The sequence below is a fragment of the Zosterops lateralis genome (assembly GCF_965231275.1).
Source record: "Zosterops lateralis genome assembly, chromosome: 10".
NCBI classification, from domain to species: Eukaryota; Metazoa; Chordata; class Aves; order Passeriformes; family Zosteropidae; genus Zosterops; species Zosterops lateralis.
The window spans coordinates 4,758,966-4,776,132 of NC_139770.1; the positions used below are offsets into that span (position 1 = coordinate 4,758,966).

Consider the following 17,167-nt stretch of genomic DNA (forward strand, 5'->3'; position numbering starts at 1 on the left):
GGCGGTTTTAAGTAACCCTGAGGGGACCGCGGGCGGGGCGAGGCGAGGCGAGGCGGAGGGGCCGGGCCGGGCCGGGCCGGGCGCCATCCCCGCCCCTCACGGAGGCCCCGCCCGGCGCGGGGGGCGGGACGGCAGCGGGGCTGGCCCGCGTCCCACGCCCGCCTCGGCCGCCCTTTTTCGGCGGGAGCCGCTACTCCAGAGTGCGCGGTAGCGTGGGCCGGCCGGGGCCCCCATGTGGTGCCGACATCACTGACATGGCGGAATCCCCGCCGAGCCCTCCCGGCACTCGCTCCAGCTAACCGGGACTGGCAGCCCCGCACCGCCCTCCCCGCAGGTAAGGACAGGGCGGCGCTGCGGGGGAAGCGGCTGCCGGGCGGGGGGAGCCCCGCGGCTCCGCTGCGCTCCGGGCACCAGCCGCGTCCCCCTCCCCGCCCGCCCCGCGGCGCCTCTGCCGGTCCCGGCTCTTTTGTTCGGCGGCGGGACGCGGCCGCACTCGGTGGAAAGTTTTTCTCCCCCTTCGCTGTGGTCCGGGCGGGGAGCGGCCGCGCTCGGGGGCTGGCGGCGGGACGGGAGCTCCGGCAGCACCGCCCGGCTGTCCCTGTCACTGCCACCGCCCTCCCCGCCCGCTGCGGCTCCCGGGGGAGAAGTGCGGGAGCGGCCGGTGCTGGCGGGGCCCGCGGGGTGTGCGGGGTGTCCCCCCGAGCCGCGCCCCGCTCTGCAGCCCTGCAGCCCCGGGACTGCGGGCAGGTGGAGAACCCGGGGCTCCTCCGCCTCCAGAACCTCGGGATCCAGAGGGTATGTTGGAGAAAAAGCTGGAGAAAGGCGCGACCGTGTCTTCTCTCGGCCCCGTTTTCTCCCCGCCCGGCTCCTGGCAGAGGCGGCTTGGGGAAGGAAAGCCCTGGAAACTTTTTATTTTTTGCTTGCCAGACACCTTTTTAAAATGGCATGCGACCAGCAGACGGAATGAAAAAAAAATGAACAACTCTTTTTAAAAGCTTAACCTCTCTTAGGTTAAGACCACAGCTGCATCCCCCCCTTGCCCGGTTCTCAGAAATGTTCTATTTAAATAAGGTTTTGGCGGAGGTAGTGCGGCTTGGAGTTAAATGTAACGAGCCATTTATCCCATCTATATTTGTAGAAGAGAAGGCGCGGGGCAAGCCTGCCTCTTCTCTCTCTCCATATTAGTAATTTTGTATTTCATTTGCATTTCTTTGTGTCCTTTGAGTGTATAAAAGTGCTGGCCTTAAAGGGGTAGTTACCCCATCACGGGAGGGGGGAACTGAGATACGGAGAGATTGGAGAGCCTTATTGGCTTTTTTTTTTTTTTTTTTTTTTTTAATTTTGGAATTTTTTTTATTTGTTATTTGCACTCCTCGCTGGATGTGTGAGAACAGGATTCAGGTATCCCCAGCTGCCTGTGCCCTAACCACAGCTGCTGCATCCCTTAACCGCTTACCCTGCAGAACACAGGGCTCAGCCCGGTACGTTCCTGAAAGGTGCCAAACCAGTCTAACTCGAGTTTAACAATGTGCTAGCTAATGGCATTTCAAACTTCCACAGAATTTTTTTTTTAAGCGCAGAACACTATTTCTCAACTTTTCCTTTTTTTTTTTTTTTTTTTTTTTTTTTTTTTTTTTTTTTTTTTGCAGTAGGGCTTGCTTAAAAAAAAAAGGTTGAGAGTGCCAGGCCTGGCAGTGCCTCGGTGCCTGTGCTGGGTCTGCGCTTTGTTCTGATGGGGAGCGGCTGGTCTGGACACGGATGACACAATGTGTGCTTGGCTGGAAGTCCAGATAAAGGCATGGCTTCCATAAACCTCAGGAATGGGCCAAGGGCTGCCTGCTGAGTGGGAGCATCTCTCTCCTCTCGCCCTGTTCCCCGCTGGTCTGGCCCACCTACGGCCCCTGTGTCTGTCTCAGCAGTCAGAGAATACACTGCCGGTGCTACCAGTAAGAAAATGATTCTTGGCCGTATTCCCGGGGTCATTTCGGGTCTCGCACAGAAGCGGTCTGTTAGTGCTTTTTCTCTTAATCTTCAGCGCTTCTGTGGTTCCCTCTCGTTAGTTTCAGAGCAGTTGTGATTTGTGGTTGTGTTGGGACCCTGCTGTGGCAGAAACGTCTGCTGCCCCAGAAGTGTCGTGTATTGTTCTTCCCAGTTCTGTGTCTTTTAGCTACTTTGTGCTTGTAATGTAGCTCAGAGATGAGTCTGTGTGGAAGGTGATATATTTTAATTTTTTTTCCTTTTTTTTTTTTTTTTTAAATTTTGTGCATTTGGGACCCATCTGGTTTGGGTTTAAGGTCACTGCTGGGACAGCAATGAGAGGGTTTTTTCATGCTGTTAGCCTATAGTTGGCCAAAGGATAAGAAATGAAGGTAGTTAGCAGCCAAAATAAGCTGATATTCTGCTATGGCCAAGAAGCTCAGAGCTGTAACTCCATACTGCAAGTATTTTATCTTTAGTCTCAGAAAAGTTTGTAACTTCCAATCTGAAATGTGTTTATCCTGGCAGGGTGGTTTTTTTTCCTGTGTGTAGTATTTAGGGAACTGAAAGACATTTTCTCCATCATACCTCTTTCTTAGCAGAGAATTAGGTTTTTTTTCTCCTCACTTTATAGTTTCCTCTATGTCCTCTGAGAAAGAGAAGCAGTTAAGGGCAGTCAAACTTCTGCAGTTCATAAATCTGTGCAAGAAAATATATACAGGCCACGCAGCAAACTTCTGCATGTGTGTGGTTGTATTCATGAACTTTCTAATAAGTATAACTGACTTTTTCCCTCAAAAATGTAGGTTGTCAGAACCGACATTTACAGTATGAATAAATGTTTGTAGTGTGAGGATAAATGCCTGCTAAATACGTGTAATTAAATAAAAGGCCCAGAGCCTAAACACACCTGAATCAAACAAATTACTCTCCACAGTGCCATTCATTGCAGCCTGCCACTTCTCTCCAAAGAAAAGACACGAGTGAAGATGGAGTGGCCTCTTTGGAACACCTGGAGGGGCAGTTTGGGACACACTTGGAGAGCATCCTGTCACTCCACCAAGGATGTGGCTGTTGGGTTTAAAATCTGGAAATAGCGTCCCCAGTGTGCTGAAATTGTTTTGAGCAACATGCCACAAGTTATTGGAATCCCATTTGTTTGCTGTAGCCTTTAGTGTGCAGCAAATAAAATAAATAGCAGGAGAAGCCAGCAGAGCCCTGTGTAAATCTCAGCTGTGCAAAAACACTGGTGAGGCAAAGAGTTTGTCAAGCGTTGCCCAGAGGATTTGTGCCTCAGTGATTGTCTCTGTGCCACCGAGTGGTGGAGGATCCTTTGGAAGCAGCAGTATCAAAACTCGTGTTGTTTACGGCCAAGGTTTAGTGTCCCTGTGTGATCTGTCCCTGGAGATGGGAGGTATGTGGGAAGAGGGAAGTTCTTCAAACAAGGCAGTGGAAATAGGAGCCGCTGGGTACACAGCCATCTACAGGCAGGAATGCTGGTGTGTCAGCGAGCAGATAACTCCAAACAGCTTCCAGTGGGGACGTGGTGCTTGGCGTTTTTATCAGTTTATTCTAAGCACCTCTTTGCAAAATTTAAGTTGGAAGCTTGCTCGCCGTTGGATTCCAGACAGCCGGGGGGAAAAAAAAAGCGCACAAACTAATTAAATGTGATTTATTGTGGAATTTGCAACAGTGTTGGAGAGATGAGTTGCCTTTCAGAAATGCTGCTCTGGATGTTAAATCTGTGCTTTGCTCTAGATGAAAAATGACGGTGCTGTTGAGCAAGTACACAAGAAAAACGTTGTCTGTGTTAAAGTGTGTTCTTGAGCAGGAATATTCCCTGGAGGTCCCAGATAGTGCAGCTATGAGCAAATCTTTGTGGTGCTTTTAATTGGGAAAAGGATGGGTTTCCTTGAGCTTAGAGGTTAAAATGTAAGGCTTCTCCAGTGACATGCTTTCTGCGTTTCATCTGAGGAATCCTTTGTTTACAAGTAAATTGTGGTGTTTGTTAGCAGATAACAGTCAAAAAGCCAACAGCATAAAAAACATTCTCTATTTGTTTTTCTAGTGGTGACAGTTTATAATGGTGATATACTGAAAATTGCCATGTGGATGCTCTGCTTAGTAAACTGCAGCTATGTATAGTGTTAGTTTTGTAATGTGAAGCAACAAACAATTCCTAAGTAATTAAATGCATATTTTATAATTTGAGAGGACGAAACTGCAGCTAATACTGATATGTGGCATTTGCTTGTTCTGGCATCTGCTCTTCATTCTAGGAGGTACTCGGTGCAATGACAAGATGGATTCAGGAGAGGAGTTTCTGCTGTTGTGTGTTGGTTTATCTTGTTATTTGTTAGCTTTAGAATAACTGAAAGCAAACACTTGAATTCTCTGGAGATGAAGCTGATTTTTCTGTGCTGAGTTAGTGTATGACAATTCTGTGGCAGCAATGCAAATACCTTAAAACATCCTGGTCTCTTATCATTGCCTCATATATAATTATGGACACTTCTATTATTAGATCCTTGCAAAGGACTCTAATAATAGAACGTGTGTATACATGTATTTAAACATCTACTTCACACTTCCAGGAATGTTTCATATGGAATGCTTTGAAAGGAGAGAAAGAAATTCCTTTCAAGAGGTTAATAAAAACTTCAATAAACAACAATTTTAGATGACTCTTGCCACCCTCAGAGATGCTTGGGATGTTGTGGACAGATTTGCCCATGCTTATAATCTAAACTAGCAAAATCAATCTGCTCTGCTTAGTTTGTAGGTTCTCTGGGTCTCTGTGCAGCTGTGTCAATTTTACATGGTTGTTCTGTTTTCCACTCATCCACTAATAAAATGCCAATGTTTATAACCTAAATCCCAGTGTTATCTTTTGCCCCAAATATTTCTGCACAATTCTTTAGTCAAGCCTAAAACTGTAGTGAAGTAAGATGGAGTGATTATTTTGGACCTCGGTAGCAGAAAACAGCGTGGGAGTAGAAAGTTGTCCTGATTTGTTTCAGGATGACCTTACCATTTTCCTTTAGTGTATGGTTAGTTAGCTGAAAGAATTCATTCCACTTTATAACTTGCCTTTGTTGTAGAAGTGTGTCCCTATTCAATGACAATTCATGTAACATAAGTGACTTATTCTTGTGAACACTTGAACAGATCTGGGTATGTTACTTAGTATTACACATTGCTCTGCTCCTTATTTATTGATGTGGAATAATGCAGCAGAGGAAAAAAAAGATGAAAGCATTTGTGGATAATGAGCACTGGGTAGGTTTCCTTCTGGTCAGCCTGTGTTTTTTGTGGACTCATGTGATGTCAACTCACAGAAAGGAAAAAAATTGCCTTCAGTGTCTTGTTACTAGCAAATATATGGCAACCAGAAGCATCACTTCGTTAGAATGAATTAACAGAGCAGAAGAGACCCCGTGAGAACTGCAGAGCTTGTGGAATTTTTTGGGGTCTATAATGCCCCAATAGTGGGAGGTTTTTTTGTCTGTTAGTACTGATAGAAATGGTGAGTTTGAAAAGTAAAGGCACAGCTTTGGCTTGACTGACTCCATGAAGAGTGTTGCTTTATTGGTATTTTGTCTTTCATATGATGTTAAAGTATCAGGAATAATGGCTTAGGTTGAAGTGGAAAAAAAATCTTCCTTTTGTGACAGGATAAGGCAAATTGGAATATACCATGTACATGACTCTTCTAGATGTGTTTGAAGTGGATGCAAGTTTGGGACTTCATTGTATATGTGCTTGTGTGTGTTCTTCTGCTCTTGTAGCAGAGCAGATGGCAATTGGTGTTTGGCTTTGAGGGGTGTGTTTGGTGGGCTTGAACAATTATGTTTGTCTTGTTTTTACCAGTTCTTACTTCACTTTGCTTAGAACATGCAAATATCCTATTCTTTTGTGCTGCTCTAAAGCTCTGAGGAAATGATTTTATAGTCTTGTTAGGAGATATATTTTTATTTAACTGTATTAAAAATTGAAAAAGAGTTAAAAATAAGCTATAGATTTTCCCCAGAACATTTTAGTGTTCCTCTATTACACAGTCCTGTGTTGAACTGTGGCTACCTTGGAAGGCATGACTTTTAAGGTGAGGAATTTGTTCCTATTTGGTTGCATTATCTGAAGGATGGTTTCTTGAGGGCTGATTTCCACTGAGTCATCCCCTGAGCAGGGCAGAGGGACATTCAACTGCTATCACATCTTCTGCTTTGGCAGGTTAACTAGGAAATTTGTTTTCAAAGCCTGCCTTGGGGAGCAGAGAGCAACAAGTCTTTATTTTTGAATGCTGGAAAGTGTTAGAAGCTGTGGCAGCTCAGAGAAAAACAAATGAAAGAAAACAACTGTTTCTCACTCTGGATTTTTATGGAATTGGCTTCTGCTTTAGCAAGTTTTTTTTTTTTTTTTTTTTTTTTTAATTAATTTTTTTTTATTCCAAGGTCTGCTTTTCTCAATGTCTTACTTCCCTGTCCTTTCTTTAACACACTTATTCATTAGCCACCCATGTTTTCTGATACTACAGTTGTTACCCCATGTCTTTAGAGGGGCAACACGTTGTGACGTGGGAGTGGACCTTGACAGAGGACAGCAGGCAGCAGCTTGGTGAAACATGGAAAGCTCTTTATTATCTGACTCCAAAGGCTTATATACATTTTGTACAGAGGGCCAAGATTGGCCCAAGGAGGTTACAACCTCCTGACTCCATTGGTCAATATGACCATCAGTCAAGTTCTCTCTCAGAGAACAAGAATGCAAAACATAGATATAATTTCTAAGAATATATTATTGTTTACATGAAGCAGCGTGAGAAGGTGCTGCAAAGACTCAAACACTTTGAAACCAAGAAATTCAGGGACGACATACAGTAGGGTTTTCCTTTGAGTTATCTCTCTATATGATTTATATTTTGTTGGTTGCACAGTTTTTAAAGGTGATCCTCAACCAGGCAGGGAGCTTCTTCTGCCCTTGTGTCCAGGCTGGGGGCTTGGGGTGCAGCATTTGGTCACAGGAGCTGTGTCCCTTCTGAGTAACCCATCTGACAATCCATGTGTCTGGGGAGCCGAGCAGCCAGAGACACAATACTTAATACAAAATACAGTGTTTGCTCTTAGCTGGCTTTTCTTGAATGCTTCAGATGTGGGTGAGGGAGGGGCAGCAGATCTGTGTGTGTGGAACGCTGCATTCCCTTCTGTCCTCTTCCCTTTGGCTTCATGCTTTTGTTCACATGCTGGTGTGGCCTTTGCATGACTAAAAGTGCTGGTGTGTGGATGTGAGGCTGCTGGGGGGAGAAACGTGTCCTTCCACATGTGCAGTGTGGTGTGGCCAGCACTGCAGCCCAGGTGTCTTGGCCCCAAGGTGGGTACAGATGACCCAAGAAGGCTGTGGTCCTCATGTGCTCCTGAGGAATTGGAGTGGCCTGATCTGAGAGGACCACAGATGATGCTTTTTGGATCATGAGTTGAGGCGTTGTTGATGGTACGGGTCCAGCTAGCTATACAAGGAGGGAAAATCCATCCTCAAAAGCTGAGGAATGGGTCAGAAGTTTCCTAGCTTGGTTGGCAAGGGTTTTTTTTATAAGGAAGGAGATGACAGATTGGTGGTGAGGTGGCTTCATGTTTTGGCTGTTGTGTGCAAGTGGTGGCAGCGTTGGAAGGAGTTAAACTGTGCATGGTCTGTGGAGAACTAAGGCTTGGAGAGTAACCCAGAAGCAGGACAAGCTGCAGAGGGATGGTGGTGTTATGGAAAACAGAAAGGGATGGCAAAAACTAAATCTAAATTCTGTATAAATCATAGTTAAGTGGTGCTTCACTATGTCTGTGTTGATGTCTGAACGTGCACATATGTTGTCTCCTCTTAAATGAGTGACCTTATGTGGCTTGGAGGAGCAGAGAAAAATGTCACAGTGTCACAAATAATCCCTCATAGAAATTGTGGAGTGAAACAACACTTAAGATTCTGGATCAGTTCAAAATGACTTGATAGCCAAAAGACTGACCCCCTGCTCTCTTTGTGCACTGTGACCCTGCAGGCTGTCAGCTCTGCTCTGAAGTGTTCAACCTCCTTTTGTACTTGTGAGAAATGTATGTTGGATGTTCTGAGGATAAAGGGTTAATTTTTGGCATTTCAGGGTATAAGTTCATATATTCATAAGTCAGTTTGTTTGACAGTCAATTTCTCACTGTTCTCTAATCAGAAGTTTGTTATTTAGGCTGCTGTAGGTCCTTTACTGGTCTCTGATAATACTCATAAAACACCCAGAATAAGCAGAAGTGAAACCTGGTTTTCTGAAATTTCTGTGTTTTGCTTGCACTCAAGCAGGTAGGTAGTTCATTCCCACCCTGTCTCCTCATGTAACTTTCTACTTGTATGGTGTCCTTTTTGGTTTATTTCTCATAAACTAAGTTACATTTCAGACCAGCAGGACTTCAAAACAACAACATAAGTCAACAAACAGAAACCTTATAGGGCCAAACCAAAAAGACTTTGTATTTCCCATAGTGGTTAACTTAGATGTTGGTGAGGTAATATTGTCATGTTCAGAAGTACGAAATATCCTATGGATTTCACCAAAGACCCAGAAAATGCCTTGTTGAATGACTGTTGTAGAGTACTGGGCAGCACTCAGCTGTTCCTACCATACCCAGAAGTGAAAATGCCATAAATAGGAAACAGCATAAGGTTCATGGAGAATTTTAGTACTAGATCATAGGCACCAGTTTTGCTTCATGAAGGTCCAGGGTCACACTCTTACTTGGTATTGAACATGCAGGTTACATTATTCTTAGCTCACCATAACCAATGCACAAGAAATCTTATGGCCAAAGATGAATTCTGAGATTTTTTCCACAAAGCAAAAGTTCTGCAGAGTTTGACATTAAAGTGGAGAATAGTGACTGAAAGGATGAATTTAGCTTAGATATTAGGAAGAAATTTTTTACTGTGAGGGTGGTGAGACTGGGACAGGTTGCCCAGAGGAGCTGTGGCTGCCCCATCCCTGGAAGTGTCCAAGGCCAATTGAACAGGGTTTAGAGCAACCTGGGATAGTGGAAGGTGTCCCTACCCATGACAGGGAGGTTGGAATGAGATGATCTTTAAGGCCCCTTCCAACCCAAAGCATTTCATGAGTCTATGATCCGAGCCTTGTTTCTTGTGTGTCAGCTGGTGGTGAAATTAACTTGCTTCATTCTGCTCTGCACATGTTTATTTTTTCAACTCCATATGCTGCTGTAACAGATCTTTATTATTGCTTGTTAAGTTCAGCGGTGCTTTTAGTGACTGCACAAAACATAAACATCCTCTGTGACTTCGTTAGACGTACAGTGCAAACTTTTTGTTGACTTGAAGGCTGTTCCTCGGGTCAGTGAGCACTGCAAGCAGCAGTCAGGGCACTCTACGCCCACGACTGCGAGGATATGAGGAACAGAAAGGAATTGTCTTGTTACCTAATTTAAGTGTCTTCTCTCTACAAGCTCTCGTGTGTGTGGTGTTTTATCTTTACCCTTTCCCCTCTCGGTTAACAGGGCTGGATGTGCTTGTCCAGCTGTTCCAGCTGCCTTGTTCAGTGGGCAGGAAATGGTGATGTGGTGGAAATTAGGCAATTCTGCCGAGTGCAACCAAAAGGATCTCTGATCTCTTCCACAGCAGCTACTTCTGGCTTCTGGATAAACTGTAAGAGTCGAGTCATTCAGATACTTCTATAACCACAATCTGTGTAAGGAACAAGGTGGCTACACTTGAATTTTTATGTGCCTCTGAATAGGTTGCTTCAGTGGATGTGTGAGAGCTGCTATGTTACTGTAAAGGCAATATTTGTGGATCTAAAACTCTGAAGTTAGACATCAACGGTTTTACTTCCTTTTGGTATTTTGCGATCGTGCAGTCAAACAGGATGATATTATGCTCTAAAATGTGAAAAATTTTCAGTTTCTCAGACCTTCCACGCTTTTCCAGTCCTGCCCTTCCTAGCACATCTGAGTCCTCTCTTGTCTGTCTTAATGAATCCTTATTTCTCTATTCCCTTTTTTCTTTGTTAGATTTTTCTGGATACAGTGTATTGATTTCAGTGTATCCTCAGTTGTTGGGTTAGTGCAAGGGGGAGGAAGGCGAGTGAAATGTGAGATTTGGGACAGAGAAAATACAGATCTGTAATACATGGAAAACAGTATTGACTGGATTAGTTTGCAAGTAGACAGAGTGTATTATTATTATTGGCCCTGCTATAATTTAAGGTTCCGTGACGTTCTCTCACAATGAAACACAAGCAATACAATAATACACTCTTGCGTGGTGGAGTTCACTTGGACAGTGATAAGAGCACCTTTGAGCACATTTGCTGCAGGCTGGTCAGCAGCAGTGACGTGGTGCTGGAGCTGTGGGCAGTGCTGGGTGGGGGCGAGGTGCTGCTCGCTGGCTCCGCGTGAGCGACGTGGCAGCGGGAGATCTGTCCTTTCACTTCGAGAGGGAAAAGCAAAGCCTTGGCCTGCTGCCTGGACTAACCTCACATGGCAGGCGCAGGATTTCTCTTCCAGTTAGAAAGTATATGGGGATGGCAGATTGGATCTGTCAGCTCTCCTCCTCTTCTGTCATCAGAAGAGTTATTTTCCATTCATTATGGATATGTAAATTTTTTTTTAAGTGTCCTGGCTCTGTTGGAGCAAGTGAGGTGTAACTGTGGTGTGCTCAGGACTGGATCCCTAGGCAGCACAGAGTCTGCAAAAATGAAAGCTAAAGCTTAAGGGCATCATTTCCCTGAAGGGTTCCTCCAGTATGGCTGGCTGGGCAGGAGGTTTCTGTTTGTGCAGAGGTGCAGTGAGGTCCTGCCTGTGCTCACTGCCAGGACTGTTCCTCCTCCTGCTCCTATTGCCTGGCAAGTGCAGGACAATTTGATGGAGCTGTATGCTAAGTGTAGGTGATTCAAATGAAGAAAACTTTTCCTTAAAAATTTTGAAGAAGATTTGACTGATTCTTCAGTGAGTATTTTATGTTGTCTACATACTGTGTAAAGTATCACTGATTTAGTATTTTTGCATATCCCTGCTTTTCTCAGAAAATGTTTTGCAATATTCAACTTGTTCATTTATGAAAGGATTTGGCAGATGGGAAGGGGAAGCAACAACTCTTCTCTCATCGTACGCAAAATACACAGTTGGAAGGAAGAAACAGATAAATACCATTTTTATCTATTCTAGTATATTAGACAAAGGTTTTCTTTGTTTTTCTGCCAACATCAGCTCTTCCTGACCTTTGTGATCAATATTAGCACTGAAGTTTCTTCAAGCAGATATGGAGACTTTGTTGTGCAACTGCTCAGCCAGAGTGTGAATGTGGTGTGATAGCTGTTCATATACAGCCATGAAGAAAGGTACCCACCCAAAGGGGGAATCTTATTTTGCTTTTAATAGAGATGGGAAGGGAGATTAACACTATTTTGCAAGTCCTCCTGGGATTTGTTTTGGAAAGTGTATGCATTCTGATCACCTATGTTAGTGAAAGATGGGTAAATTTGAAGTGGTAGAGTTACAGGCAAGGGTTACAGGCATGACTGGAAGTGTGGAAAGCTTTTCTCGTAAGATGAGATGGAGAAATAGCTAACAGGAAAGAGGCTCCAATGAACTTTACTATCTCTAAATCCATCAGAGAGGTAAACACTGAAGGCATACAGGACTGTTTAAGTCAAAAGCCAGTGCTGGCAGACGAATGTGCGGATGCGAGATGTCAATAAATAAAAACTTCTTTATAATTTGATCAAGCAGCTTAGTCCAAACCCAGCCCAGCTATCTAAACAGGAGCCAACTTATGGCATGCAGAAAGACTTAAGCACTTTTAATGTACGGGGCTTAATGCAAGGTTGTTAAAGAATATGTGGATGTGAGACTCCCATACATATATGAATATATGATACTCCCATATATATGAATATATATAGATACTCCCATATATATGAATAAGGAGCGTACAAGTGGCAGATGGATTTCAAGAAAGTGGGAGAACAGAGAAGCTGGGATATAGTCTGATGAAAGTACTGTGGGCATTCATTGCAGCTGCAAAATTCATAAATCTAATCATTATTTTTAATGAACTGGCATTCAGCTTCAACTTTTTTTCAAGTCTGCTTGCACCTGAAGTTCTGCATGTGCAGGGCTGTACAGTACTGGTGGTGCAACTTCAGTATGGCTGCAATCCTGGTGGAATTTCACTTTCATGTCCTGTTACTTTTATTGGTAGGTCCTGATGTAACAGTTCCAGGAAAAGGAGATGGGCAGCTTTCAAAGAGCTTTGAACATCAAGTCAAACAATAAAGGTGCTTTCCAAAAGTGGTGGATCACTTATCAAAGTGGAGAGGTTTGTATCCAAAACTTTAGCAATGATAATCTCTAGGAAAGAGTATGTTAATTCTTCAGATAATCGCAGGCTTCAAAGCAAAATCAGAATGCAAGATAAACTTTTGTTTACACTTTGTCTTAGGAGGGGAGAAAAAAAGTAACGAGGTCAGGCTTATACAAATGCGAATTTAAATATTTAAAAATCAAAATGCCTGAATTTGCTGTTAGAAGATGGAAGCTATACTGAAATACAAGGTAAAAGTTTTTTAAAAAAGTGAAATCAGTGAACAAATGTGCAATGCCAGAGTAGAAATACTATCAGTGATAAGGAAAGGAAAATTTAAATTTGGTCATTTGCATCCTTCAGAAGTGCCTGTAAACCCAGCAAATTGCTAGTTCTGCCTGCACTAGGATTCTGGAAAAGGAAAAAAATCAGCATGTAGAGAAGGTATTATCCAGCTAATTGTTTGGTAGCTACACTGAAGTTGCTTTGATACTGACTGACCTGTGGTGTTCCCCTTTCCCAGCAGAAGTGTTTTTGTGTCAGGCAGAAATTAATGTTTCTTTGGAGAGAGGAGGATGCATTGAGTCCTGCAGACTTTAATCTGAGCCTTTTCCTCTGCAACAGGAGTCACAGGGACTTGTTGACAAAGCTGTTTTCTGTGACACAACTGAGATTTTGGTTTGGGGCGGATTAATTCTTGTTTTAGAGAGTCAGGTTTTACTTAAATGTGTTATCAACACTCTCACTTAGATTTGTGATGTGCTTTTTCCCGAGCTCCTTGGGGGGTCAAAGTTGTTTTAATTGTCTTTATGCTAATACAGAAGAACAGGGAGCTTGTTTCCATCCATCAGCACTGGAAACTGAAACAAAAGCCAAGCAAACTTGCAGATGGTTGCAGATCCTGGATCCCAGCCACTGCCCCATGCCTCTGTCATTTGCTGCTTACAGAACACTGTGTTGGGCGTGTGAGTGTGGACTTTGCCTTCCCTGTGCAGGGCTGGGAGGGTGGACTTTGCCTTTGTCAGCAGCAGGAGGAGGAGGAAGGTGAAGCCCTGAACGTTCCCCGTGGGGTCCCCAGCCTTTGGCCAGGGCTCCTTGCCAGCGACGTAAGGATTGGCTTGGGAGTTCTCCAGGGTTATAAAACACCCAGCTGTTGAACTTTTAAAAAAGTTGTGTGACTGGGCAGCTGGGAACTCGGATGGGCTGGAGGATGAGCTGTGTTTGACGGAGGAACAATGGTTTCACAAGCGCACACACGTACTCCCCTCACCCCCCCTTCTGGGGCCATGGGTGTGCACTATCTGGAATCCTGGTGCTAATTAAAAATCACAATAAGCCAGTGCACTTAAAGCTGGGGTTTGTTGGTTTGGATTTTTTTTTTTCTTTTTTTTTGGATTTAAAGCGGCTCTGACTGGGAAGTTAATGAAACCACTGGGAACAGCATTGTGGCCACTTGCTCAGTCGTGGCTGAGTTGGTGCAAAGTATGTTGGAGTGGATTTTTTCTTGTTCCAATGGGATTTCAGCCTGCTATAGCAAGGGGAAAGTTAACATGGGCAACAAGAGCTAACTCAGCTTCCAGGGGTAAAAGTGCTGGTGGGTGTCCAGGAGCTGACTGGAAGAGGCTGGCTAGGAATGGGGCAGAGGGAGCATCTCTGAGCAGGTTGGCAGAGCCAGGAGCACAGCAGAAGTGATCAGTGGGGCTTTATTTAAAGCTGGCTGGGTAGTATGGTTTAGTTTCAGTCTCACCCACAAACTGCTAAGCATTTCCTGATTTAGGAAAGTCAATATGAAAAAACTTGCAGTGTAAAGCTGTAGTTTTTAATGTGGACAGTCAAACAGATCCCGTGAAGTGATAATTAGTGTTACTGGCCAGGGCAGGCTGTCAATTTTAGTAGGAAATCATTAAATAAACACTGGTGAATAACCAGTATGCTGATTCTTCTTCCCTTGGAAGAGACCAGAGCACTAACAGAAGTGATGTGTTTCATTATCCCCATTTTGCAGCTGAGAAAACAAGACACAGAGGCAAAAATACTGGAGATACTTTGGGGCTTGTTTCAGTTGAGGCTGAACTAGAAATCTTATTAGTGGCCCATACATGTGTGGGGCTTTCCCTCCCCAGCACAGCTCTTGACAAGTGCCTATATGCAGTTCCTACCTCTGAAAGCCTCTCCTGGAGGAGGTTTTATTGCAAGAGGGCAATAACTACTTGCCTTCTGCCCAGGATATTGTATTGTGTCTGTAGGGAGCCTTTGTGCAAGGTTTGACTTGCTGTGGGTAGGGGGGCAAGAACGGTTCCCTTACAAATGCCAGCTAGATCTTGGCAAACTAATAAAATTGTCAGTAGGCAGTACAGCACACGCCTGATTTAGTAATGTTATAGTTCTTATTTAGAAAGGATAAAGCTATCCTGGGTTACTTGTAATTTATATTTCTGGTGAGCATGTGAAGTCGTATTTCCAAAAGAGGAGGAAATACTGCTTACTTCCCCTGGATGATTCCATCTACTTCAGTAGCTAATCTTTGGATTTTCATATCCAATGTTGTGCCCAGCTCTGGTTTGCCTGGCTTCTGCCTCTGCTCACTTATTCTTACTGTTCTTTAATGTCCATCCTTGTTGGCCCTGGGCCCATATAAAAATAGCAGCCTTTTGAGAGGGCTGCTGTGCCACGTGTTGGGCAGTGGGGCACGTCTGCACCCGCTGGCTGATTCACACACTGTGTTATCAGCTCACAGATTAATCTGTGGTCAGTTGGCTGGCCAGCTCTTAATACACTGTGGAGATATTTCCTTTTGATTGTGCAGTGTGAACTCTTTCTATCAGTGTTGCGTGGCACCAAGTCAGACTCTGGCTAAGGAACACACATGAGCTAACACAGCTATCTCTCCAACCAAAGGTGTAATCTCAGCTGAGAACGCACTTGGATTTGTTTGACAGGACCTGCTTTATACAGAACTGCAATGCTGATTATGTTCCAGTCTTTGCATTCCTTATCAATGGAATCCTTCATTGACTTTTGATTGTTTTATCTGGAAGCTGTGTCTTACTAATGGGATCTAATTGCACTGGGCAACCTGCTTACCTCTCAGCTGCTGGGTTAACACAGTCTCTCTCTGCTCCATCCCTCTGCATCAGTGTGTCCTGCTGTTTGCGGTAGGTTGGGCATTTCTTTAAAGGCTAGAATCAATACTTAATTGAAAGATTTTGGGGCTGGATAAGTCAACAAGTACATTTTGTGGCTCTTCCAAATACCAAAAGGAAGAATTTGTTAAATTTTTTTCCCCCTGCATAATTGACCCTATTTTCACTTCTGTTTTGCAGTGGGGTTATGCCACCGTTAGAGTTCAATCCTCCTTAGTTTGTTTTAGAATGCAGCTCATTTTCTGTTTTCTTGCAAGTCATGGTTATTTTTCTTTGTCTGACTTGTCCTGACTTTAGCCTTGGTTTCGCTTACCAAATTTCTGTACTGCTTTCACTGTCTATTCTTAGTGTCCCTCTTTTACCCCTTTTTAGGCTGCATTACATTTTTATTGTCTTTTTACCACGGTATCAGGATAAGATTTTAATTCAAGTTTCCCTTTTTCTCAAACAAGGAAATCATAATTTTTTCGAGTCGTCTTTTCTGGAAAAAAAGAGTTTATAATTGTAGATAAATTTTTTCAAGTCAATTTTCCTCCTCAGTTCTCATCAGTTTTGGGAAGTTAGCATTTGTTGTTCTAAAGCTAAACTGCATGTATGGATTCCAATTAATCTCCCTCTAATAACATTTGATTGCTGTGGCGACTCAGAAGTTCTCATGGGATGATTCTGACTGTCTCTGTGAAGGTGAAACTTGCAGCTGTTGGGTATTGAGTGCACAAAAGTCACAAGGACAATAAAGCACTGAGGTTTTTTCACACATCTTATATAGGTTGAGTGTGTATGGTGCAGGAAGTTTTGTTTGCTCTTGAGCTATGTTTGAATTCCCTTTGTGGTGTAAATCAAATAATTCTCTAAGTACGTTGTTGTCAGTGGGGGAAGGAAATGGTTTCACAAGTGTTTGCTGTACAGAACTTGGCGGAGTGGTTCAAGTAGTTAAACATAATGATATTAAAAAAGGAGCTGCTGAGATCCGACTCCATGTGCATATCAGTAGATAAAATACTACTAATGGACATCAGAGTGTGAGTTCATGGCCTGATGACACAGCCTTGAGTTGGTGCTGCTACTGAAAGGTCAGTCCTGCCTCCCGCTCCCTTTATTCTTGTTTTGGCTCAGTGAGTCAAACTCCCTGGGCTGCTCTGGAAGTCAACCTTGAATATCTGTCTCTCCTTGCTGCTGGCTGAGGGCCATCCTGGCACAGGCACTGAGGGTCCAGTCGGGATCCTGCTGTACCTGTGAGGGGCACATTGTGTCCTGGGGCACGTTCTGTGCCTGCTGCCCCAGTGTGCTCCCCAGCAGGCAGGGATGCTCCTGCTGGGGTGGACTGCAGAGAGGAGCCATCCTTGTTAAATGGACAAAAAGTGTATTGTGCTTTGCCTTTAGTCTTTTAGTCCTTGTGCTGTTTGAAATCAGTGTCAGTGGTGGTTCTCCCTGAGCACCACCTCCCACACTAAAGGAGAAGGGTTAAGAGGAGGTAAGTGCAGAAGTGCTACAGGTGCAGTCTCTTGGTCTCCTCAGTGCTCTGCTGTGTGTGTGGGGGGCAGCTTTCTCTGAATTGTGTAGTACTCCTTAGCAGGTGATGTGCCAGTTAAAAGAACCAGCTCAACTACCTGGTTTTCATTTAAATTACATGTTCTCCTTCACTGTCCATTTTAGCTACCTGTCCCCATAACTAATTTTCCCTTTTTTGAAGCTGTCTGCTCTTGTTT

At 44.1% G+C, this 17,167-nt stretch overlaps 1 protein-coding gene across 2 annotated transcripts in view; it reads left to right on the forward strand.

Annotated features, from left to right (window-relative positions):
* Positions 1–220: 220 nt before the first annotated feature.
* The window catches only part of FNDC3B (fibronectin type III domain containing 3B), a 187,141-nt gene continuing 170,194 nt past the window's right edge, over positions 221–17,167 (forward strand). The window contains exon 1 of one of the 2 annotated variants that reach the window (XM_083868442.1): positions 221–334. The gene's annotated coding sequence lies outside the window, so the exon portion shown is untranslated. Of the gene's footprint in view, positions 335–12,227; positions 12,331–17,167 lie in introns of those variants that run through there. The other variant, XM_083868443.1, reaches the window with a different exon arrangement.